Raw genomic sequence first — 26433 nt, 5'->3', positions numbered from 1 at the left:
TATTTAGGGTTTCTAATATATGGTAGAAAGGTTAAGAAAGTAGCATGTTCCTATGGGTCTGAATAATTATAAAATGTGAACACTAATAGACTATAAAGAGACAGAATTGGATGGGAATAAGGCAAAGTGAGGTTTTTGGAATGGTGCTTCACTCTTTGTCAAAGGCCTCACAAAAAGACAAGCTTCGTTTTAAGTCTATTCTGGGAGCTGTGTCTAACAAACATACACACACACACACACACACACACACACACACACACACACAGAGAGCTTTCTTGCAAATCTCTTCCACTAAATAAAAGGTTGCATAGGATTTTCCACTGTAGAGTTCTATTTTGTTCCTACCCTTGACAACACATTATGTCAGTGTCATTGCAGATCCATCGAAGTACTATACGTGGTCTAATTCTATAACATTTACTGAGTGACAAACAGGTCTTAAAATTGAGGATCTATAGTGTGAATAAACATCTCTTCTCTTGTTGACAGTGATCCTCACACTTTAAAGAGTTTTATTTTTCCTCTTCATGATTTTAAGTTCAGCCAACTAACACATCAGACAATAGGATTTAGGAAATACTAAATCGTGGACTAAGATCCCACGTAATTATTAATGACTTTTTTGGTCACAGTTGCTGTCTCATGTCTGTCTGTATAACATTATACATAGCAAGAAGAAAATAAAAATGATTTGATTTAAAGGTGGAGTATTCAATATATGAAAAGCTGTTACAGTCACAGCAAGTTGTGATTGCTAAGTTAAGGCATGTTTACCTACACAGTTTTAAAGCAATAAGTTTTATGCCATAAAATTCTAGAAATGCTGTGGGCCACATGAACACCTTTTCCAAATGAAAATGTTATAACACAAATTAAATTTTATATAAGAAAAGAGATATCTAGAGAATTCATATGTTATCTGCATAAAGAGTTTCCAAGAATACAAGATAAATAGAACATTATTTTATAATCATTTTCTGCATGCTTCCACCTAAACACACCAAAGCAGTTTGCTGCCAAATAAACATGCTGTTGACATATAGGATATCATGGACAAGCTCTGAAAAGAAGGGAAGCAATATTTATTTTATGAAATATTTTAATATATTTTTACATATATTTACGTGAAAACTGATACTATCAGTGAAATAAATTGACAGAAAAGGGCTGTATATTTTACAGGAGAATTTTAAAGACATTTTTTTTTTAAATGTAAAATGAGGCTCTTAGAGAGAACTCTAGACCATCGAATAAAAACGTCATTTATGATTTAGCTTATGAAATGTGAATTAACATCAATCTGGCATTTCTTAATGTGGGACCCAAGGCAAGTTAACCTAAATAACTTTGAGAAATATTTTCCAGATAATTAAGTGGATGCAATGATATTAAAGTCTTTCTTATGGGGATTCTTTGAGGTTTAATTGCAATAATTTTCATGTAAATAGCTATCGGGGTGCCTTATACATTTTTAATAAGAAAAGTTTAAACCTTTCTCTCTTTATATATACATACAGTATATAAACACTATATATTTATACTATACATGCTATATATTCATATATAGTATTTATATATAGTATATAGTATAATATATATGGTGTGTGTGTGTGTATATATATATATATAGTATCTTTATATTTACTTTTGCAACTACCAACCGGTTTACTCAAGTAAATCTCTTCAGTTCTCTGGTTCTTCATTTTGCCAGATGCAAAGTGAGAAAGTTGGTCTATATAACCTGTAAGGTCTTTCTCATTTTGACTATAATAGATCTGACTTCCATGAAAATGTTATGTAAATTTGAGGCCTCAATGATTAACTATTTGTAAAACAAAGTATACATACAGTGAATTTGCAAAATTACTATGTCATAACTGTAGCTATAATAGAACGAAGTTATCTATTTCATTTTAACAGTCTCAAAGAGTGGTCATCTTCCAAGTCTTAATTTCCTAGTAATCTTACATCACAGAAAAATCCCACAATATATTAAAAATATTTGTTATTCATTAAAAAACAAGTAGCTTTTACCTAGTATGAAATATATAATATAAATTCTGGAAAAATATGATATAAGAATAATCAGAATAGTTAGAATAATCACATCAACTATTAATGCTCTTGTTGAAACGAAGTCAAAAATAGAACACACAAAAAAATGAACTTCTTAAATGTAGACTACCATAAAAAATTAAATATAAACCTATGGAAAACATAAAAATAATATAAAGTTCCAATTTATATTATTTATCTACAATATAGTAGTTCATTAGTAGTTTTCATTTCACTTCCTGGTAAAACTTGTGTGTGTGTATATGTGTAGCTGTATGTGTGTGGCCCAATGCATTTTAACATAGTAACTCCCAGCAAAGTTTGAACTCATATTCTTGATATAAAGGGTTTCTTTCCTTTCATATTATAAATCCCCAAGATAGGTTTGTGAAGAAAAAGAAATTCCATTGTGTAATATCACAGAAGTTGAATTTTCAGGAGAATATTTTCTTTTTATTGAAGTTGCATCAAAATTGCACATCTTCTTTAGAAACAAAAACATAATTCTGCATTATTAGGCTACATCCTCAGAGAAGCAGATGCCAGGAAAGGATAAAATGTTCAAGGAATTTATGAGGGGAAGCGCTGCTGCGAGAGGAAATAGAAAGGAGACCTTAGATCTCACAATGCAATTCTGACCCCACGTAAGTGAGAATAAAGAAGTGTGTTAGACTGTCTTTCATTTTAAGGAACCTTCTTCAAATTTAGGGATTCTTGGAAAAAGGCGCATTTTCAAAAGTAGTCTAGTCTTCTAGGAAAGCAGACCATTGTCTGCTTCAGGATCTCCACTGCACTCATTCATGGGAGGCTTGTCCTAGTGCAAGCATGGCAATGTATTTTCTTTTCTTTTCTCTTTTTTTTTTTTTTTTTTTTGAGACAGAGTCTGGCTCTGTCACCCAGGCTGGAGTGCAATGGCACTATCTTGGCTCACTGCAAGCTCTGCCTCCTGGGTTCATGCCATATTTTCAAGGGATAATCCAGGATCCTTGGTCAATTGTGCACCTTGTAGGAAGAGAAGTGCTAGTGTACTCACATGGCCTCCACCCCTGCTACTGATTTCCCTTATTGATGGCAAAAGATCTTAGGGTCCTAGATTAGTGATGAAGACAGAGACTCGCTTGTGTCACTCCTGAGAATGGAAACATGTTAGACTTTTGTGAAAACTCCTATTGTCCACTGGTATCACGAGAGTAAGATGCATGCCACCTCACATCAAATTCAAAGGGCAAAGTGTCTACAGATAGTATTAAAATTAAGCTAATATATCACAAAGCATCCCCAATAGCCTATCCTCTCATAGCAACCCACATTTCAAAATTAAATAAATAAATCGAAATTAGCTTTTCCCCCACCCACCTTTGAATAGTTCCCTATTCCACCACTGCTATGGTTAAAAATATTTCACATGACTATGAATATTTTGCTTCTGTTATTTTCATGCCCTGCCAATTCACTTACGAATGTGACCTTCAGCCAAGGTTCAGCAATCAGAAAATCCTACATTGAATAATTTTAACAGCTATCACTTGTCAAACATTGTAGTGTCTTGAACAGTTTCTAAAAAGATGCATAAAGCATAGTGTTTCTCTCTGTGTTGACTACATAGACCTACTAAACCCATTCAAATCCCATCATTTTTTGCTTTCTTGCTAAATCTTAATATTTTAAAAATAACACATTTTACCACCACTTTTCTCTTTCTTTACTAATTGATCATATCTAAAGGTGACAAATAATTAATGTGATTGAATTAGAAATATTTAGAATTTTTAGACAATCGATGAAGCTTAGATTTAGCCATGACTCATAATTTAATAGTGTGATACAGGATATTTACAAGGAAAAGAGTATACATTTTAAAATAGATTATTTTTTCGATGCTGAGTTTACCTTAATAATATAATTTATTGTAGGCAATGTTTACAAGAGCTATTCTGCACTGTAATTTACGCAGGGTACTGAAGAGAATGTAGTATACATAGTACAATACAATGGAATAATCCAATATGTTTTCTCTAAATGAGAGCAGATTTCCTCTACTCTCTTTAATTTCTGTAATTTCTTCTTGCTCTCCTCCTTGGGCTTTATGAATTTTACCATGATTAAGTAAATAGATATGACTTCCAAGAAAATTTTATGTAAATTTGATGCCTTGATGATTAACTGTTTGTAAAACAAGATATATATACAGTAAATTTGCAAAAGTACTATATCATCACCACAGCTATAACAGAATAAAGTTAGCTATTTCATTTTAACAGTCTCAAAGAGTGGTCATCTTCCAAGTCTTAATTTCCTAGTAATCTTACATCACAGAAAAATCCCACAATATATTAAAAATATTTGTTATTCATTAAAAAACAAGTAGCTTTTACCTCGTATGAAATATGTAATATAAATTCTGGAAAAATATGATATAAGAATAATTAGAATAGTTAGAATAATCACATCAACTATTAACACTCTTCTTGAAACCAAGTCAAAAATAGAACACACACACAAACATGAGCTTCTTAAAGGTAGACTACCATAAAAAATTAAATGTAAACTTTACTCAGTTGGTTCTATGTATTTCAGCCTTCCACTTTAATTTGTATTAACTTCCCATTTTCTCTTGCCTCCTCACTGGTACTTGTTTCCATGGGTGGTTTGTAATTCATCATTAAGTTTAATAAAGCATATGGTTCCTTCTACATTCACAAAATGAAATGCATGTTTTGGGACTACGTAACTAAATATGAGCCTTTCGTTAGTACCAGGGTATTATTTTCAGAAATCTCTGTGAGGTTATAGTTACAGAAACATCTCCTACAGATCATCAACACTGTCAAATGGATTTAGGAAAACAGGCAAATGGGCATAGGCAATTGTAGTAACATAGAATGAGATTTGTCTGTATTTTTTAACTGTCAGAAAAAGAAAACTGCAGGATATTTTAGCAGTAAAAGAGTACACAGGTGATATATTCATTATTCCCCCTTTCCTGGGTTCAATATGCCACAAAGAACAAATATAATTCCACATTCTTTATCTTGTAGTGGGAAAAATATTAAACTTACCTATGCAAAGAATCAGAATTATATATTGGATAGGTAAATAGTCCTAATTCAATGCTGAATACAATACAAGGGGGAATATATATAGATATATATATACACACACACACATATATGTATACACACACACACACTCATATATATATATGAGAGAGAGAGAGCAATTCTGTAAAGTTGGGTGGTTGGATATAAAGTTATGGACAATGTGATATGAGGCAAGTTTAAACAAAGTAAAACATGCATCACAATTTCATTACCAGATATGGTGAAGGCATAAAATGAGACAAATCATTAAATACAAAAGGACACTTTCTAAGGCTAACAGATACAGCTTAAAATAAATTACGATAATTTAAATTCTTTATGAGTTAAGAATCTACCAGCAGTGTTAGTTTCAGAAAGTATAAGGGGAAATAAAAACATTCAAGTAGTTGAATTTTCTTTTTTCAATTGAAGTATACTTTACACGCTGTTAAATTGACTCTAGATTTACAGGTCTCTGTTTTCTCAAATGCATACAGTCTTGTAACCACCAGCTCAATCAAGATATAGAAGTTACAAACCCACCCCCGTTCCCTCATGCTTGTTTTTAGTATATCCTTTTCTACAACCCCAGTCCCAGCAAACACTGATCTGTTCTTTGTCTCTCTAATTTTGCCCTTGCCTGAATATTACATAAATTTAATCATACACATATGTGGCTTTTGGAGTTGGGCTTCTTCCACTTAGGGTAAAGCATTGCGATTCACTCATGTTGTTTCATGCATGTAGTTGCTGCAGTGGATATAAATGGATTCCGTAAGTTTTCTCAAAGATTCGTATCCTATAGATTGTGGATAAGGCATGAAAGACTATATACTTAATAAATTGTCTCAGATTATTTGATGACTGAGGTCTTTGGAATATACTGTGAGAAGCTCTGAACTAGGCAACAGGAAACAAACTTCCCTTAACTAATTCATAAGAGTATTTGTAGGTAGAGACAAAGGGGTAGAAAGTCAAAGATCCTGGCACTCTATCCATTCTCAAATCTAATAGAACCTTGAAAAAGCAAAGGATTCTAGTCTTATTGGTCAAGGTCTCATCCACTAATAAGATCTCCTACTTTAAAGCAGGCTTTAAAATAAAATCATTACATCATATATTTTGCATTCAGCAAAATGTGATTATCTCGACAACAAGGCAGAGTTCATTGGTTGTAAGCAATAGGATTGCCTACAGCTAGAGAAGTAAAAGAGATATGTTAGGATTATTTTGTTCGGAGTAAACTATCTAAAGCAAAAAATATAATGTATTCGCCTTTGTATCTGGGATTTCATAATTATGATTGGCAACAGGAACAACTGGATTTTGAGATTCAAATATTTACCCATTTATCACTATTTCCTCTCCTAACCCCATGTTATGGGTTTAACTTTGCACCCACTCCCCAGAGAAAACAGATATACTGAAGTTCTTACCTTTAAGTACTTCATAATGTGACCTTATTTGAAAACAGAGTTGTTTCAGATGTAATGAATTAAGTTGAGTGCATGCTGAAATAGAGTAAGTCTTTATTCCAATAGCACTGGCATCCTCATAAGAGGATGGCCATGTGAAACAGACACACACAGGGAGAACACCATGTGATTACATAAAAAGAGGCTGGAGTTACTCAGCTGCAAGCCAAGGAATGCCAAAGATAACCAGCAAATTGTGAGAAGTGAGGGAGGCGAAAGGAGGGGTACCTCTGTAGATTTCAAAGGATACATAGTTTTCAGGACACCTCAATGTTACATTTCTAGCCTCCCGAACTGTAGAAAAATTAATTTCTTTTATGCTAAAAGAAATTACCCAATTTGTGGGGCTTTGTTGGTAGCCATGTGAAATTAACATACTGCATTAGTCTGTTCTTGTATTCCTGTAAATAACTACCTGAAACTGGATAATTTATAAAGAAAAGAGGTTTAATTGTCTTATGATTCCACAGGCTATACAGGAACCAGGACTGTGGAGGCCTCAGGAAACTTACAATCATGGTGGAAGGCAAAGGTTAAGGAAGCATGTCCCACATCGCTGCAGCAGGAGAGAGAGGAAACAGGGAGGTCTACATATGTTTAAACTATTGTATCTCCTGGGAACTCACTATCATGAGAACAGCAGTTTGGAAACTTGCGCCATAATTCAATCACCTCACAGCAGGCCCCTCCTCCAATGTTGAAAATTACAATTTGACACAAGATTTGGATGGGGACACAGACCCAAACCATATAATTCTACTCCTGGTCACTCCCAAATCTCACGTGCTTCTCACAATTTCAAAACAGAATCATGCTTTCCCAACAGTCCCCAAAGTCTTAACATATTCCAGCATTAACTCAAAAGTCCAAATTCAAAGTCTCATCTAAGATAAGGCAAATACCTTCCGCCTATGAGCCTGTAAACTAAAAAAACTAGTTACTTCCAAGATAAAATAGGGGTAAAGGCATTCGGTAAATGCTCCCATTCCGAAAGGGAGAAATTGGCCAAAACAAAGGGGCAACAGGTCCCATGAAACTTGGAAACCCAGTAGGTCAGTTATTAAATCTTAGAGCTCCAAAATAATCTCCTTTGACTCTATGTCTCACATCCAGGTCACACTGTTGCAAGAGGTGGGCTCCCCTGGTGTTGGGTAGCTCTCCCCCCTGTGGCTTTGGAGGGTACAGACTTCCTCCCAGCTGCTTTCACAGGCTGGCATTGAGTGCCTTTGGCTTTTCCAAGCACATAGAGCAAGCTGTCAATGAATCTACCATTTTGGGGTCTGAAGGATGGTGGACCTCTTTTTTACAACTCCTCTAGGCAGTGCCCCAGTGGGGACTTTGTGTAGGGGTCCTAACCCCACATTTTCCCTTCTGCAATGCCCTAGTAGAGGTTCTCCTTGAGTGCTCTGCCCCTGAAGCAGACCTCTGCCTGGATATCCAGGCATTTCCATATGTCCTCTGAAATCCAGGCAGAGGTTCCCAAGCCTCAGTTCCTGCCCTCTGCTCACCCACAGGCTTAATGCCATATGGAAATTGCCAAGGCTTGCAGCTTGCCTGCTCTGGAACAGCAGCCTGAGTCATGTGAATCGTGTCTGGGTCTCTTTTAGCCATAGGTAGAACTGGTGTGTCTGGGACACAGGGAACAGTATCCCAATGTTTTATAGGGAAGCAGTACCCTGGGCCCAGCCTGCAAAACCATTCTTCCCTCCTAGGCCTCCAGGCCTGTGGTAGGAGGGCTTGCTGTGAAGGTCTCTAAAATTCTTTTGAGGCATTTCCCCCATTTTCCTAGATATTAACATTTGGTTACTCTTTACTTATGCAATTTTCTGCAACTGGCTTGAATTTCTCCCCAGAAAATGTGTTTTTTTTCTTTTCTACCACATGCTCAGGCTGAAAATTTTCCAAACTTTTATGGTCTGCTTCCATTTTAAACATAAGTTCTAATTTTAGAAAATCTTTTTCTGAATTTATATGACTGTACAATGCTAGGAACAGCCCGGTCACATTCTGAATGCTTTGCTGCTTAGAAATTTCTTCCCCTAGTTACTCTAAATAATCTCTCTCAAGTTCAAAGTTACACAGATCTCTAGGGCAGGGACACCCTCCATTATCTTAATTAAAGCATAGCAAGAGTGACCATTACTCCAGTTCCTAATAAGTTCCTCATCTCTATCTGAGATCACCTCAGCCTGGACTTCATTGTCCATGTCACTATCAGCATTTTGGTCACAACAATTTAGCAAGTCTCTAGGAAGTTCCAAATTTTCCCTCATTTTCCTGTCTTCTTCTGAGCCCTCCAAACATTTCCCACCTCTGCCCATTACCCAGTTCCAAAGCTGCTTCCATATTTTCCAGTATCTTTACAACAATGGCCTACTTTTCTGGCATCAATTTTCTATATTAGTTCATTCTCACACTGCTATAAAGACATACCTGAGACTGGGTAATTTATGAAAGAAAGAAGTTTAATTTTCTCACGGTTCCTCAGGCTGTACAGGAAGCGTGGCTGGGGAGGCCTCAGGAAACATACAATCATGGTGGAAGACTGACAGAAAGAAGACATGTCCTACATCGCTGGAGTCAGAGGAAGAGAGACCAAAGGAGGTGCTACGCACTTTCAAACAACCATATCTCGTGAAAACTCACTTACTACCATGAGAAAAACAAAGGGGATCTCTACCTCCATAAGTCAATCATTTCCCATCAGGACCCTCCTCCAACATTGAGGATTACAACTCGTCATGAGATTTGGATGGGTACATAGAGCCAAACCATATCACATACCCCATACAAATAACCTGAATATTTTTTCTAAATTAGCTTTATTTTTCGTGTACTGAAAATTGATTTCCTTCATGAAACAGAGAGAAGCAGAGAGATGGGAGGCAAAATCATAGAATGTTCCAGGTTTATACACTCTTGGTTTTTGTTTTTGTTTTGTTTTGGACCCCACAGAGAACTATTTCCTGCATCTGGTCTCCATATATAAAAATCCAGGGGAAAAACTAAGATTAGTCAGTAAATGTCAGTGTGGGAAAGAAGTATGGTGATTGACATGACTAGGAGGCTTACTCTTCCCTGTGGCAAAATGGAAAGATTTACAATCCCTTTGAGAACCACATGGAACAGAGGCATGGAATAATGAGGATAAAATTTTAGTGGGATTTATAAATAATTGCATTCTTATTGTGGGAGATTTATTGACATTTAAAGTAGAGATAGGCAGGTACATTATCTGTACAGTCAGTCTTCTGTATCCATTGGTGCTGCATCTGTGGCTTAAAAATATTCAGAAGAAAAACAAAGTGTCCACGCTGAACACAAACAAACCTTTTTTGTCCTTATTCTATTAACAATTATTTATATTTGATTACATATCATACATAATCTAGAGATAATTTAAAATATACAGGAGTACGTGCATAGATTATGTGCAGCATTTTACGTAAGGAACTGGAGCATCCACTAAGTTTAGTGTTGGCAGCATCTGGAACCATTCCTTCACGGATACTAAAGGACAACTGTATATACCTATCTATATATTTAAATAAATAGACACATATACAACAGTAAAACAAACACATTTATTCAACTTTTAATTATGAACAACAATGACTCAGTTGTTCTGAAAATCAAGTAAGTTAATATGTGTTCACGTGGAAGAATATCTGAGATATAGTAAGTTAAACAAGTGGTAACTCATTTCACAGTAGTAAAGATTGTTGAACATCAAGAAATATGAGAAGATAGTGGTTAATTTTGAAAATTGCATTAAAATGAAACATTAATGCACGCACAGCAATATGTTTGCATAAATCATCAAATACCATCAACTCCTTGGTAACAAATAAAACATTTATCTTAAAATAATTTGCATAAATATATAAGAACATTTTCCTAAATGTTAGTAAAATAAGTGAGAGGTAAGCAAGATGCCACTAATCACACATTAAAATGACAATAGCAATAATCATTGTGAATATTATTTGTAATGCCATGGGAACTCTCACAGACTGCCAGCAGGGTTGTAAAAATGGTGCAACCACTTTTAGCAAACTAATTGCCACTTTCTGTAAAGTTAAACCCATCCTTAATTATGACCTTGCATTTCTACCCCTAGATTTTTATTAAAAAGAAATGAAATATATGTCCGTAAAAATATTTGCACATGAAAGTTTACAACTGGTTGATTAAAATAATCAAACACTGGAAAAACGCAAATGTCCATCAGCAGGAAAATAAGAAAACGGTGATAAATCTGTATATAAGGAAACACTTCTCAGCAATCACATGATACAAACTACAGATACACACCACAATATAAATAAGCATCAAAAACATTTTGCTGAGTAAAATAAATTAGAAAAAACCTCATACGGTTTGATATATATTAAATCATAAACAAGCAAGACTAATTTATAGTATCAGAAAAAAGTTTACTGGTTGCCTGAATGCCGGAGTGTGAAAATATTTACTGGAAATAGGAATGAGGATACATTTGGTATAACAGAAAAGTTCTGTATCCTGATTGTGTTCATGGCTACATGGGTGCATGCATTTGATAAAATAATTGGCCTGCCGGGTATGGTGGCTTACGCCTGTAATCCCAGCACTTTGGGAGACTGAGGCGGGTGGATCACGAGGTCAGGAGTTTGAGACCAGCCTGACCAACAAGGTGAAACCCCATCTCTACTAAAAATACAAAAATTACCCGAGCGTGGTGGCACACACCTGTAATCCCTGCTACTCAGGAGGCTGAGGCAGGAGAATAGCTTGAACCCGGGAGGTGGAGTTTGCAGTGAGTCGAGATTGTGCCACTGCACTCCAGTCTGGTGAAGAAGCAAGACTCCTTCTAAAAAAAAAAAAAAAAAAAAAAAAAAATTGGCCTGTACACTTAAAAGTGCATTGTATTGTATATCACTGTGTTGTATATCATTTAAACCTCAACACATGACACAATGTTGAAACATACCCAATATTAAATATTAACTATGGTAAGTGAGTATATCTTAAAGTTTATTTTCCCCATGATGCACAAGAAAATATTGGGCTTGATGATAATCATTTTTACTGGATAGAAAAATTATTCTGTAAGCAAATTATGAATACATACACCTTCATTTGCTTTACTAGTAAACATTATCTGATCCCATAGCTTTTTAGGGCATTCCTGAAAGTTTATCAAAAATTTCCTTAAATATTTTAGAAATTGGTTCACAGTATTTCTGTTCTTTTCTCTTCTCTGTTGATGATGGTTATGAGACAACCACATTTTGAGACACAGTAGTCTTTTGAGGACTGACATTGTAGTAGCCTTTCTTCCTGTAGGGGGAGAGTAATGGCTTTCATATCTCTATGACTAACTCCACTTCAGTCGTATGTCAAAACATTTTTTAACACCTCCAGGGAGAGCAGAAAACAGGTTACAACTCTATTGAGAAGGCTAAATAATCATGGCAATGAAGTACAACATTGAGTGTCATCCACGCCTTGAGAATTCCCTGGGGCCTTTCTAATACAAGTCATCTCTGTTTTCTCCTCAAAGCGTGAAGAGTCTGAGATTTGAAATAAGGAGTCAATATTAAGGCGAAAACATTACCTCTGTTATGATAGAACTAGGTAGGAGGACATATGTTAGCATAAAAACTAACTGGTCTCTCTAATCTACAAGTAAAGAAACTTAGCCAGGCTGTCAGAGGTAGTACTGGTATAACTCAACAAGGCTTAGAGACCAGCATAGCAAATACAAATCACATATTCTCTGTGGTCAGGCTGGATCCCCAGAGATAAACAGCTGTACCAGTTATTTATCTCCAATTTCCAAATCATATGTTTGGAAAATAGAGTAGATAAAAAAGAAGAAAAGACCGGGCATGGTGGCTCATGCCTGTAATGCCCGCACTTTGGGAGGTTGAGGCGGGTGGATCACCTGAGTTCAGGAGTTCGAGACCAGCCTGACCAACATGGTGAAAACCCGCCTTTACTGATTATACAAAAATTAGCCAGGTGTGCTGGCGGGCGCCTATAATCCCAGATACTTGGTAGGCTGAGGCAAGAGAATCGCTTGAACCCGGGAGGTGGAGGTTGCAGTGAGCTAAGATTGTGCAACTGCACTCCAGCCTGGGCAACAAGAGTGAGACTTCATCTGAAAAAAAGAAAGAAAAGAAGAAAAGTAGAAGTAAACACTGGGACTGACAAAATTTCATTCTTCCAATGTAGACTATATTTATCTTCTCTTCCAGATAAAGTCTCCATGATGTTTCAGCATCTTGATTATGTCCCAGGAGGTTGAACTTATGAATGAAATCAACAGGGATTTTTTTGCCCTTTTTTTCACTAAGTTTAGCTGATGGGAGTTTAGAGGAAGCAAAATTTTACCCTTATCCTCTTGGATTCTCTGGCTGGCAACCGAGAATTAAATTGACATAAGTTATATTAGCAAAACAAAAGCATACATATTTTTGTATGTACATGGGATCCCACACAGGAAAATGAAGACACAAAGAAGTGTTAGAGTCAAATGCTTATACACTAAGTAAGACAGAGTAGTAAATTATGAAAATGTGACCAGACAGAGGGGCTTGAACTAGGACCGTTAGTTGTGGAGAAGTGACTACAAAGATAAAAGTTGGCTTAATTACACTTATTTGCACAGATTTTCCTGGGCCTCAACTCCCTGTTTCTGGAGATAAGATGGTTCATGTGAGTGCGTGGTGTGTGTATATGTGTGTGTGTGTTTCCTACCGGTACAAGAAGGGTATCTTTCACTTGACAGTTTCGTCTCCTATTTTCAGGAAGAAAATAACACATCAGAGTTGTCTTTGTGCATTTGTTATTTTTCAACTGCCTTTAACTCAAACTAATTTTTATGCCAAATGACATATTTTGGGGTAGTATATTCTGCCACCTGCAAGGTGGTACTGATAGGATATGGGATAATAGAAATAGGGCAATGAGGGTGGCCTGCGGCCGTTTCTCTCCCAAAGCCTAAAGCTATTGTTGGGCTATTTTTCTAAAGCCCAGGCTCCTGGCTTCCCTCTGGATTAAACCTTATTTTACCCTTTGACTCTTCTGTCCTATGGATGGTAACATCTCTCTTAGTTTGTTGTATCCCTGGCCACTCAAGTCAATTATTCCTTCTTTAAACTTTTCATAATTGCCTATTAGAGAGTCCCATCTGTGTTTTTCCCAGTTGATATGTTAAAATAGCAATTTGTTCCTGGTTCTCCTCATTATAATACAATCAAATTCTAACATTCAGGGACTCTTAAGATCCCCTTATTATTCTTATGGCAGATGAAAAAGAATTGACACCACAAACTCTAGCAAACACACAGAAATTTAAATAATGGACAAAACGTGAAAATATACCAATGGAAACCAGGTTATAAATATGAGTGGTTTATTATTTGGTGTCAAGGAAAATGTAAAATTCTTTTTAAAAATAAGTTTAGTCTTCTTACAGTTGGTTTCTAGTCATGATATGTTGATAATTGATAATTGCTGTAGACAATATCAGTGGTTTTTTGGATATTTTTATCTAGCCAGTTCTAGGAAAAGAAAATAATGCAACTTTGGAGGGCATTTTATTATACAAGATTTTCTGGTACGAGAAGTGTACCACAAATTCATTAAAACCACAAATTCATTAAGATATATTTTTGAGCCAGTTTAAAGAAAATTTCATAGAAAAGAAAAGGTTATTTCATATGATACTTTCCAGTTGTTTAGTTATGATATCTTATTATTTTAAAATATGTATTTTTCTTATCAGACATTTTCCTACAGAAAAAATCATTTAATACACAGAGAAGGCCAATAAAACAATATCCCTTGTTCTTGCCACACCAACTACAATATGGTTAGAATGATAAAAATTTCACTTCAAATACAGATAAAAGTAAAGAACATTTTTATTGACAAAAAGACATTTTAAGTACTTTGTAAATTTTAAACAACACTAGATATGTGTCAATTTCCATCTCCTTAAGGCAGTTTCAATTTGAACATTATCAAATCATGCAGGTTGAGTCTCCCTTCTAGTCTACAGTTAAATAAAATTGTTTCATTACCATATCCACTGCTAAATTGCATGAAACATTAGCATCTGTTCGGAAGTGAAACTCTCCCTGGGGCCGTGTACTGGAGAACTCTGTGTATCCCTATGAATATGAGAAAAGACTTCAGATCCCCAAAATGTCTCCAAAGTAATTTACTTTTTAGCAGTGGGAAGCCTTAGTCTAAAGAACTGAACTCTTTGAAAAGCTTTCAGTTTAATTATAAAGATTAGTTATTTCCATCCCGGTCCACATTTAAAGCAGCATTTTCTGTTCTGTAATTATACCCCAAAATGATTTACTTATTAGGTAAGATAGACTGATGTGTACATTTATTAGAGGAGTCATCAGAAGTCAAAGAAACAGTATTGTGTCTTGTCAAAGTCTTCTTTGACAAGTTAAACATATTTTTTTGCTTAATTGTTAATAGTAAAAAAGGACGGTAAACTAGAGAACTGGCAGAAAAGATAAATATGTCATAAAAAAAGTAAAAGGGCAAGAAGTTTTATGCAGCAAGTAGTCAGACTGTTTAAGAAATCATCAAAATTGATATTGGAAAAAGATAGTTTCTTACAAGTCTAATATTAGCTAACAGCATGATTTTTAGCAAGTAAATTTTTATATTCTTTGAGGTTTCTTTCTCATCTACATGAAGAGAAACTGTTGTAGATTATTTCTCAGATTGTGTTCAGCTGTTCCATTCTGTAATGCTACTGGGAATTAAGTTGTTAAAAGGCAACATGCTCCAATATGAAGAAGAAAGGAAACTTATCTGAGAAAAGGGAGCCTTTAAATTATCAGATCCAGACAGGCACTGGAATGAGACAACAGCCATGTTTGGCTCCCTTGCCTTGAGCTAAGTAATCATCTCTGGAAGCTGCTTGCTATGTGGGCTCCAGGCTGATGCCACAAGTTGCTAGAAATTAATCTAACAATGCTGCATGCTGAACACCATAATTCATACCCTATAGTTCAACAGTGTATCACTAATTAATGTTATTTCTGTAAACCAATGAGAATTTCTGACAAACAACTTTATTTCAATCCACTTATTTTCCCCCTTTCTTTCTTCAAAAAATTGCTTGTAGCAGAAGCTGAACAACGTACTTCACAAGGTGATATGGTTTGGCTGTGTCCCCACTCATAGCTCAAGAGCAGGGCCAGGTGGAGATAATTGAATCATGGGGGCAATTTCCCCCATACCTGTTCTCGTGGTAGTGAATAAGTCTCACGAGATCTGATGGTTTTATAAATGGGATTCTCCTACATATGCTCTCTTGCTTCCCACCATGTAAGATGTGCCTTTGCTTCTCCTTTGCCTTCCATCATGATTGCGAGGCCTCCCTAGCCATGTGGAACTGTGAGTCCACTAAACTACTTTCCTTTACAAATTACCTAGTGTGGGGTGGGTCTTTATTAGCAGTGTGAAACCGGACTAATACACAAGGTAACCCGGAAGTGTTTCATAGGCAACTGTCCTCACTTTGGCTCAAGTAAACTCCAAAATTTTATTTTGTCACTCAATTGCATTATTTAGGTCAACATTTCTGACACTGCAAGCAGGGTTCAGAGCAATCCATCCTAGCATGTGACACTCTTTCTGGACTTGATGCCTGGTCAGCTAGAACCCCTTGTATTCTTCTGGCTCTGACAGCATTATCCAGTGTAAGGAATGAGTCCTCCTGGATTCTGACCTCCCTACTCTTTGATGATGTCTAGACTTTTCTTTATCTGTCAATTCCAACACCCCCTTTCTAAAATGGAGATTTCCATCTCTATGTATTTGGGTCTCAGGAACAAAACAAAAACAAAAAAACTGCCTTTTCTACCTTTGTATTTGGCCAGAAGTTTGGCTTATTGGTTAAACAGTGAACACTGATGGATTTTCTCTATCTAAACAATTGTTTGGAAATCATGCTTATCTGGACCTGCTTTACTTCTTACTGTAATCATTTCTTATGAGGCTTATTTCCTATTCAAAAGAGAAGAGGCAATTGCTCCCCCGACCCATTTGGGTGCTCTGGGAGACTAGAGACTTTGCAGAGGGGCCTGAACATTTGTCTGTGATGTGTGGCAGCCTCACAGGGCTTCCTTGAAAAAAGAAAACCTACAGGGACTTTCATCTCAGCCAGAAAGTGCACATAAGAGTTTGTCACCTGGCACTCTGAGCACTCTGCCACCACCACTGGAATTAGCCAGAAATTCTGAGACACCCAAGATAGCAATTTCTGATGTTTAGGTGACGCTTTGGGGAGTGATGCCCATAAACAGCATACTTTGACCCAAAGCACGTTTTCAGCCTTGGATGCTTTCCCAAAGTTCTTAAATTATGGAAAATCAAACGTCAAAATATGAGCACTTTTTAAAGGGATGATCTCCTTTAAAAACACCATTTGGTTTTATGTACAATACTTAAAGAATGTCCTTTTGTAAATACCTAGAAAGATGGACCCCCAGGACCCAGGTTGGGGGTAAGCTGCAATGGCTGAAATGTGGGTCTTTTGAAATGTTTACAAAATTATTTGCATGTAAAATTGGAAAAACTGGTTTTAGAGCCAGAAATATTGAATGAGAGACTCACCTTTAATGGTAGGTAGAAGTGTCCAAAAAGGTTGAAAAAATTGCCACCATTCAGGAGGTAAAGAAAAAGATATCTGAAACTATTTCTGAATGAAAAAGGACTTCACTTAGGAGGCCTTCTCCCTTCCACCTCCACTGCTCCTTCTCCTCCCACGCCTGAACCTTTATATCTTCTTTTATCTAAACCTCCCGTCCTTACTTGCCTTCCCTTCTACCTCCCTGACCACCTGAGAAAATTTTCTACATCTCTGACATCCTTTCTGAAACTCCTATTTTTGCACCCCCTTTCAAGGTAAAACCTGCAGAAAGATGTGAGCCTCCCATTATGCACATTCCTTGGACAAAGACTGAACTTAAGAATAATATAAAAGACTTCCCAGGGCTTCTCCAAGATCTCATAGTGTTTGCAAAAAAAACTTTCATTTAATTGTCAGGACCTAGGAACACAGATAGTCTGACTTTTATCAATTAGTTCACATGCGGATATCAAAAGACAGAGCCACTGGATGGTTGAAAATGGCAAGCTTAGAATAATATCTCGCAGGATTTTTAAAAAACAGGCTGAAGCTAACCATGAAGGGGTCTACACCTTAGCCCAGGCTCTTTGTGATGCCACTCTCCAGACCTTTCCAAAAAATGTAGCTTGGAGGAGAATTAATCAGTGCTCTAGAAAGCCAGATAAATCTGTGCTTGATTATTTTGAACAGCTTGAAAAAAGAAAACAAAAACAAAAAAAACACATTTAAACAATATTTGGAAATGCCTGATGCTAGCCTCCAAGATCATCAGAATGATTTTCTTATAAATTCTGCTTTCTTCAATGGCTTACATGAGGACTTGGTTATCTTATTTAAATAATACCATCTTAACTTTGCAGATATACAAACCCACGACTTAGAAAGTGTAGGAGATCAACTTTCTAAAACTATTCAGAAAGAAGAAAAAAACTAAGGTCTCAAAGATTACTAATTTGTAACTACAGCAAGTTTCAAATAATAACTTGTCAAACCAGGACTTTTAATAAAAGACAGGTGTCTCCCTGTAATGATCAAAGGAGTATCTGCTTCTATTGTAAAAAGCTTTACTATTTAAAAAAGGAAAAAGATTATAGAAAACTTAAATGATGGCTGAACCAATAAACAATAGGACCCTACAGGATGAATAGGGTTCGTTTGAGGATCAACAGGGGTTTTCCACTTCTAATATGTTTCCCGTTTCTCCTAATGTATTAGGAGAAATGGAAATTTCCACAAATGGAAAACAGACATGTACCCTCATAGACACTGAGGCTACTCTTTCTGTTCTCAGCCCTACCACTTTAAATTGTCTCCTTTCTTAGAGTAATAAAACTATAAAAATGGTAGTGGTATCTAATCAATCTATGACTTTTTAAGTCCAAACCCTGAGAATTTTAAGTAAGCTCATTAGGTAGCCTTCATTCCCTTTGGCCTGTTGCCTTGGCTCCCAGACATCTCTTGGGCAGAGATTTTTTGAAATTTCATAATACACTAATTTCCATCTCGCAAAAGGGGGAAACATAGTTAAATTTGGAATAGAAGGAGCAAATGGAACAACTACAGACTAAGAATGAAAACACTAAAATTATAAAAAATATAGTTCACACAATTTTTTTTCAGAACTGGGACTAATGAATGACATTGATGGCTTATTGTAAACTTTGCCAGACCACTTTCCATCCCAATCTTCTACTCACTTTGGTAAAGTATATTAATCCACCCCCAGTAAAGTAGAAGTAAGCCTAATTAAACCTTTACCCAATATCAGACAATATCCTATAAGGCCTAGAGCAATTGAAAGAATCAGACTCATAACAAAAGCCTTTATTTAAAATGGTGTAATTATTTCTTGCACCATCCAAGGTAATACTCTGATCCTTTCTATAAGGAAGCCAAACAGGAGGGGCTGTACTTTTGTACAGTATTTGAGAGCTCTCAAGAACATTGTGATCCCAAGATATCTGGTGGTACCAAAAACCCATAATCTTTTGGCAGCAGTCCTTACTGAAGGTTATGTATATATATATATACTTACCATGGTTGATTTATGCAGTATTTCCTTTAGTATTCCAGTAGGCCCAGGTATTCCAGTAGGCCCAATACTTACTTCCTTTTACTTGAGATGACTAACAGTATGCCTGGACCATCATGCCCCAAGGTTATATTGAGAGCCTTGCCTGTATTTTTTCAAATCTTGAAATCTAAGTTGGTTCATGTACCTGTGTTAGGGCAGAGGTCCCCAACATTTTTGGCACCAGAGACCAGTTTCCCAGAAGCCAAGTTTTCCATGGACTGGCAGTGAGGCATGGTGTGTGTTGTGGTGGGTGGTTTCAGGATGAAACTGCTCCACCTCAGATCATCAGGCATTAGTGAGATTATCATAAGGAGCGCACAACCTAGAACCCTCACAGGCACAGTTCACAATAGGGTTTGCGCTCTTATAAGAATCTAACGTGGCCAGTGACCTGACAGGAGGTGGAGCTCAGGCGACAATACTTGCTCGCCTGCCACTCACCTCCTGCTATCTGGCACGGTTGCTAACAGGCCATGGACCACTACCAGTTCATGACCCAGGGACTGGGGACCCCTGCATTAGAGGGAATGTATGCTCATCTAATGTGTAGATGATGTCCTTCTTTATTCCCTGAATATGCAAACCTCTAAGAATGACAGCATGCATCTATGAAAATAATTGTCACTTAAGGGACACAAAATTTCTAAAGAGAAACTCCAATTTTGCTAGATGCAAGTAAAATACATGAGACACTTGATTTCTAACAAGGCTTGCTAAAGGATTAAATGAATTCTAGCCTTCCCTAGGCATTCAAAAAAGAAGCAAGGATTTCTGGGATTGGCTGGACACTGTTGGAATTGGATACCTATTTTTTTTAATAGCTCAGCCTTTACATACGCTCTTGAAAGTGAATCGGCCTGATCCTCTTGTTTGGACGCCAGAGGGAATGAAAGTCATACAATTTATCAAGGAAAGTCTTGCAACTTTCTCTGCTTTAGGGCCTCTCGACTATAGCCTTCAGTTTTCTGTGTTCATTTATGAAGATCAGGGAAACTCCTTAGGAGTCCTAACTCAGAAACATGAGGGAACAAAATAGACCTGCTAGATACTACAGCCAGCAACTTGATGCAGTGGCTACAGGGATGCCACACGCTTAAGAGCAATCTCTGCTCTCACTTTGCCCTTTAAAGCTATTGAAGAAATGTTAGGGAATCCCCTTTTACCATTTGTACCCCCCCTTTGGAAATTCTTCTGAACTCACATCACACCCAACATTACTCTGTTAATCGACTGGCTTCCTATAAAGCTCTTCTGTCCTCACCTAATGTTAATATTTTGCTCTAACAATCTTAACCCAGTAAATCTCTTGCCCTTGCCTACCGACGAGATGCCATATGATTGCATCACTCTTTCTGACAGATAGACAGGGCCTATAAGAGATGTCTGTAGATAATGCCAATATAATTTGGCTCACTGATTATTTTAATTTGAAAGATGAAACCTGAAAAAGTTATGCCATAGTATCACTAACTGAGATTATAGAGGATAATCCTTCTCCATATATAAAATTGGCTCCATTGGTAGAATTGATTTCTCTAACTTGAGTTTGTCAATTGGCATAGAATAACATGGCTAACATTTATGCTGACAGCAGATATGCATTCACATTAGCTTATAGTTTGAGGGATGCTTTGGAAGCAACACAGGTTTCTGACCTCTTCAGGTCAATTCACCAAAATTGTCAACAAGTTTTTGACCTCTTGGAAGTAACCCAAACCCCAAATATCTAGCCATCATTAAAGTTCCTGGTCATTCAAAACTAGATATTCCAAAAAGCAAAGGTAACCGTTTCACTGATGCTGTAGCTAAGAATGCAGCCTTGAGGGTTATGTTAGGCAATAAATGCTTTGAAATGTCCTTCCAGACTTATTACCCATTAAAGTTTTATTTAAGAAACCACAAGCAACAGCCCCCAGAAGAAAATAGACTACTGGAAAAATAGAAAAGGCAAATTTTTTTCTCAGAATTAGGCTTGTGGTGTGGATAGACCAATCCTTCCTTTAGTATTTCAATTACTCTTTTTGCATTTGAATCCAGGCATAATGATAGCAGGAGGAAAGCCATATTATTGAAACCTACCCACTACTGCTGCACAGAAGGCTTTTTCTTACTGTAGTGTTTGTCCCACACAATCCTGGAAAATCCCTTCATGGGTTATGTGGACATTTTCATTTACTTGTAGGACCGTTTAAGTTACAATTAGTCTTTATCCAGCTGCCTCTATCTCAGGGTGATGGGTATGTTTTGATGGTAATTTGTATGTTCTCTCATTGTATTGAAGCATTCTCATGTCTACAAACTATGACTTAAGCAGTAAGTAAATTGTTATTAGAAAAGATAATTGCTTCATGAGGAGTTTTATCCCAGCTCCATAGTGACTGAGAAACATGCTTTACTGGTCAAGTAATTTGATCCATTTGCAACATTTGGCCTATTTCCCAACACTTTCTTTTTACCAATCACTGTCATCCCCCAGTAGCCCGCATCCTCTGGACTGGTGGAACACAATAATGGCATAGTAAAACCTCAGCTGGCAAAACTAACAGAAGTTTTTAACACTACCTGGCCACAGGTTCTCCCATCAGTCCTGCTCAAACTATGATGTGCCTCATTTGGAAAACACCAGCTCTTTTATTTTTGAAATAATAGCAAGGAAGCCTATGAAACTAGATGAAGGAACTCATGAGCCTATACTTCTTCTTTTTTTTTTTTCAGTACTTTAAGTTCTAGGGTACATGTGCATAACGTGCAAGTTTGATACATAGGTATACATGTGCCATGTTGGTTTGCTGCACCCATCAACTCATCATTTACATTAGGTATTTCTTCTAATGCCATCTCTCCCCCAGCCCCCGACTCCACCACAGGCCCCAGGGTGTGTTATTCCCCACCCTGTATCCGAGTGATCTCATTGTTCAATTTCCACCTATGAGTGAGAAAATGCTGTGTTTGGTTTTCTGTCCTTGTGATAGCTTGCTGAGAATAATGGTTTCCAGCTTCATCTATGTCCCTATAAAGGACATTAAGTCATCCTTTTTTACGGCTGCATTGTATTCCATTGTGTATATGTACCACATTTTCTTAATCCAGTCTATCATGATGGGCATTTGGGTTGGTTCCAAGTCTTTGCTACTGTGAATAGTGCCACAATAAACATATGTGTGCATGTGTCTTTATAGTAGCATGATTTATAATCCTTTACGTATATACCCAGTAATGGGATGGCTGGGTCAAATGGTAATTCTAGTTCTAGATCCTTGAGGAGTCTTCACACTGTCTTCCATAATGACTGAACCAATTTACACTCCCACCAACAGTGTAAAAGTGTTCCTATTTCTCCACACCCTCTCCAGCATCTGTTGTTTCCTGACTTTTTAATGATTGCCATTCTAACTGGCATGAGATGGTATCACACTGTGGTTTTGATTTGCATTTCTCTGATGACCAGTGATGATGAACATTTTTTCATGTGTCTGTTGGCTGCACAGATGTCTTCTTTTGAGAAGTGCCTGTTCATATCCTTGCCTACTTTTTGTTGGAGTTGTTTGTTTTGTTCTTGTAAATTTGTTTGAGTTCTTTGTAGATTCTGGATATTAGCCCTTTGTCAGATGCGTAGATTGCAAAAATTTTCTACCATTCTGTAGGTTGCCTGTTCACTCTGATGGTAGTTTTCTTTTGCCATGCAGAAGCTCTTTAGCTTAATTAGATTCCATTTGTCTGTTTTGGCTTTTGTTGCCATTCCATTGCTTTTCGTGTTTTAATCATGAAGTCCTTGCCCATGCCTATGTCCTGGATGGTATTGCCTAGGTTTTCTTCTAGGGTTTTAATGGTTTTAGTTCTAACATTTAAGTCTTTAATCCATCTTGAATTAATTTTTGTATCAGGTGTAGGGAAAGGATCCAGTTTCAGCTTTCTACATATGGTTAGCCAGTTTTCCCAGTACCATTTATTAAATAGGGAATCCTTTCCCCATTTATTGTTTTTTTCAAGTTTGTCAAAGATCAGATGGTTGCAGACATGTAGCATTATTTCTGAGGCCTCTGCTCTGTTCCATTGGTCTATATATCTGTTTTGGTACCAGTACCATGTTGTTTTGGTTCCCATAGCTTTGTAGTATAGTTTGAAGTCATGCAGAAAAGGGCTTCAACAAAACTCAACAGCACTTCATGCTAAAAACTCTCAATAAACTAGATATTGATGGAACATATCTCAAAATAATAAGAGCTATTTATGACAAACCCACAGCCAATATCATACTGAATGGGCAAAAACTGGAAGCATTCCCTTTGAAAACCGGCACAAGACAGGGATGCCCTCTCTCACCACTCCTATTCAACATAGTGTTGGAAGTTCTGGCCAGGGCGATCAGGCAAAAGAAAGAAACAAAGAGTATTTGACTAGGAAATGAGGAAGTCAAATTGTACCTGTTTGCAGAAGACATGATTGTATACTTAGAAAACCCCATCATCTCAGCCCAAAATCTCCTTAAGCTGATAAGCAACTTCAGCAAAGTCTCAGGATACAAAATCAATGTGCAAAAATCACAAGCATTCCTATACACCTTTAACAGACAAACAGAGAGTCAAATCATGAGTGAACTCCCATTCACAATGGCTACAAAGAGAAAAAGATACCTGGAAATTCAACTTACAAGGGATGTGAAGGACCTCTTCAAGGAGAACTACAAACTGCTGCTCAGTGAAATCAGAGGTCACAAACAAATGGAAGAACATTCCATGCTCATGGATAGGAAGAGTCAATATCGTGAAAATGGTCATACTGCCCAAACTAATTTATAGATTCAATGCCATCCCCATCAAGCTACCAATGACTTTCTTCACAGAATTGGAAAAAAAAACTACTTTAAATTTCATATGGAAGCAAAAGAGAGCCCATGTTGCCAAGACAATCCAAAGCAAATCAAAAGACTATCACCTTTAAGAACACTAGACTAGTTCCCTCAAACTTTTCTTTAGGTGTGACTACTGATCTACTCTGGATGGTTATTCCATTTGGGAGAAATCTGCTCATTATCTGCCTAGCCATCAAGAAGAGAGTTCCATGCATTTAATTGGAAGAATGCTTTTTTGCCTTTGTTGGGTATCACATTCCATGAACCCATGACAATAATCTTTTTAAAACTTTAGGAAATATTGTGATGAAACTGTAACCTCCATCACAGCTCAACAAAAAGCTATTGATTAACTAGCTAAGGTTGTACTAGACAATTGCATTTTTTAGGCTATATACTGACTGGGCAAGGAGATGTATGCTTGGTGATAAATACTTCTTGTTTTATATATATATATAATGTATATATTTTACAGGAAGTATGTCTCCATACCTTATAGGAAGTATACATATACTTTATAGGAAGTACATATGTATATACTTCCTATATATATATACACACACTTCCTGTATATGTACTTTACGGGAAGTATATATATACTTTCTAGGAAGTGTGTATATATATACTTCCTGTATATATATACTTCCTGTATGTACATACTTCCTGTATATATATACTTCCTGTATATATATTTCCTGTTTATATACTTCCTGTATATATACTTCCTGTAAAATATATGCATTATATATACTTCCTGTATATCTACTTCCTGTAAAATATATACATTATATATAACAAGAAGTATTTATGTGCATAATATTTCTACTATTAAACTTATTAATGCTATCTATCTTTCATTTTACTTCTTCTAAGGAAACCAAAATTGTGGTATTTTGAAGACTAGATATGATTCAACAAGTAATAGTAGCTATGTAAATCAACAACTAAGGTTGCACTTTTGCCACTCTTTGATGCCAATTTGGCTTTTGCACAGTCTTAAAATTCCTCACCATGACATTTTCTCATTTTCCCCAATGTGGGACAGGATTAGCCAAGAATGAGGCTTCTTGGTGACAGGGTACATCTTGAAATTCAAACTTTGATCATGAATGCTTTCAAGAGGAAATGTTTTGATCAAAAGGGAAAATAATAAAGAAAATAAACTTTTTATCTGAGAAATGTGAGCCCCCTTTAAACTGTCAGGCCCAGAGAAGCATTGAAATGAGATACCTGTCATGTTCCACTCCTATCTCCCCTTGAGCAATGCAATCATCACTGAAGGTGCTTGCTATGTGGACTCTAGACTGACCTATGCCACAAGTTACTATAAACTAACCTAACAATGCTACACACTGGACACCATAACTCATAGTCTATAGTTTAAAAATATATAGCCAATCATTAATCAATATTATTTCTGCAATCCAATTCCTGACAACTTTGTTGTAGCCCACTTCTTGTCCCCCTTTTTGCCTTTAAAAATTGACCTGTAACAAAGACCAAACACAGAACTTTCCAAGGTAATCTGGAAGTGTTTCCTGGGCAACCGTCCTCATTTTGGCTCAAGAACATTCTTTAAAATTGCATTTTATGTCTCAGTTTATTTCTTTAGGAGTACAAATATATTTATTTTATTACTGTTCTCTTTTTTTTATGGTTTGGATTTTAATGGAAACTGATAGTGACAGATGTGCTTAAAAGAAGTCATGATAGCAGGTTCAGAGAATTTTAGAACTTGAGAACATATGATTATTTACTTTATTATTCATTTGCTATAATATCCTGGTCCAGTCACATTGATGGCTTTTTAGTTCTGGGAAAGTGTAATGCTCATCCACTTTCCTTGGAACTTCAAACTTTCTAGGGCACATTCTTTACTTCTCTCATCACTTATTTAAATGTAATCCACATTTAAATTATGAAACTATGTCATTTGCTCTGGAAATAAAGCAGTGATACCACTACCCCTTCCCACTGTTCATACTAGTTAATTCACATATTTATATATATTTGTTTTCAAAATGCATGTATTGGTTTGTCATGATGCCTTAGCAAATCATCATACACTTGTTAGCTTAAAACTACGCACATGTAGGGCCGGGCGTGGTGCCTCACATCTTTTAATCCACAGAGTTGATTCTAATTTACTAGTTTTATAAGCAGTGTGTATGTGTGCGTATGTGTACGTTCACGCAACTTTATCACGTGTGTAGGATTGTGTAACCACCATCACCGTCAAGATA

This window comes from Macaca nemestrina, chromosome 4, assembly GCF_043159975.1.
Source record: "Macaca nemestrina isolate mMacNem1 chromosome 4, mMacNem.hap1, whole genome shotgun sequence".
NCBI lineage: Eukaryota > Metazoa > Chordata > Mammalia > Primates > Cercopithecidae > Macaca > Macaca nemestrina.
Note: the sequence above shows the minus strand (reverse complement) of the source record.